The sequence below is a fragment of the Hemitrygon akajei genome, chromosome 10, assembly GCF_048418815.1.
Source record: "Hemitrygon akajei chromosome 10, sHemAka1.3, whole genome shotgun sequence".
NCBI lineage: Eukaryota > Metazoa > Chordata > Chondrichthyes > Myliobatiformes > Dasyatidae > Hemitrygon > Hemitrygon akajei.
In genome coordinates this window covers 85,473,281-85,474,370 of record NC_133133.1, presented here as the reverse complement: position 1 = coordinate 85,474,370, position 1,090 = coordinate 85,473,281, and positions in this window count along the sequence as shown.

Genomic DNA, 1,090 nt, shown 5'->3' with positions numbered 1-1,090 from the left:
GGGATTTGAATAAGTATGTGAATGTTCAGTGAATGGAGGGATTTGAACAGGTATATGAATGTTCAGTGAATGGAGGGATTTGAACAGGTATATGAATGTTCAGTGAATGGATGGATTTGAATAAGTATATGAATGTTCAGTGAATGGAGGGATTTGAATAAGTATATGAATGTTCAGTGAATGGAGGGATTTGAACAAGTAGATGAATGTTCAGTGAATGGAGGGATTTGAACTGGAAAATGAATGTTCAGTGAATGGAGGGATTTGAAGAGGTATATGAATGTTCAGTGAATGGAGGGATTTGAATAAGTATATGAATGTTCAGTGAATGGAGGGATTTGAATAAGTATATGAATGTTCAGTGAATGGAGGGATTTGAACAGGTATATGAATGTTCAGTGAATGGAGGGATTTGAATAAGTATATGAATGTTCAGTGAATGGAGGGATTTGAATAAGTATATGAATGTTCAGTGAATGGAGGGATTTGAACAAGTATATGAATGTTCAGTGAATGGAGGGATTTGAACCGGTAAATGAATGTTCAGTGAATGGAGGGATTTGAAGAGGTTTATGAATGTTCAGTGAATGGAGGGATTTGAATAAGTACATGAATGTTCAGTGAATGGAGGGATTTGCACAGGTATATGAATGTTCAGTGAATGGAGGGATTTGAACCGGTAAATGAATGTTCAGTGAATGGAGGGATTTGAAGAGGTTTTGAATGTTCAGTGAATGGAGGGATTTGAATAAGTATATGAATGTTCAGTGAATGGAGGGATTTGAACCGGTAAATGAATGTTCAGTGAATGGAGGGATTTGAAGAGGTTTATGAATGTTCAGTGAATGGAGGGATTTGAATAAGTATATGAATGTTCAGTGAATGGAGGGATTTGCACAGGTATATGAATGTTCAGTGAATGGAGGGATTTGAACCGGTAAATGAATGTTCAGTGAATGGAGGGATTTGAAGAGGTTTATGAATGTTCAGTGAATGGAGGGATTTGAATAAGTATATGAATGTTCAGTGAGTGGAGGGATTTGAAGAGGTATATGAATGTTCAGTGAATGGAGGGATTTGAACAGGTATA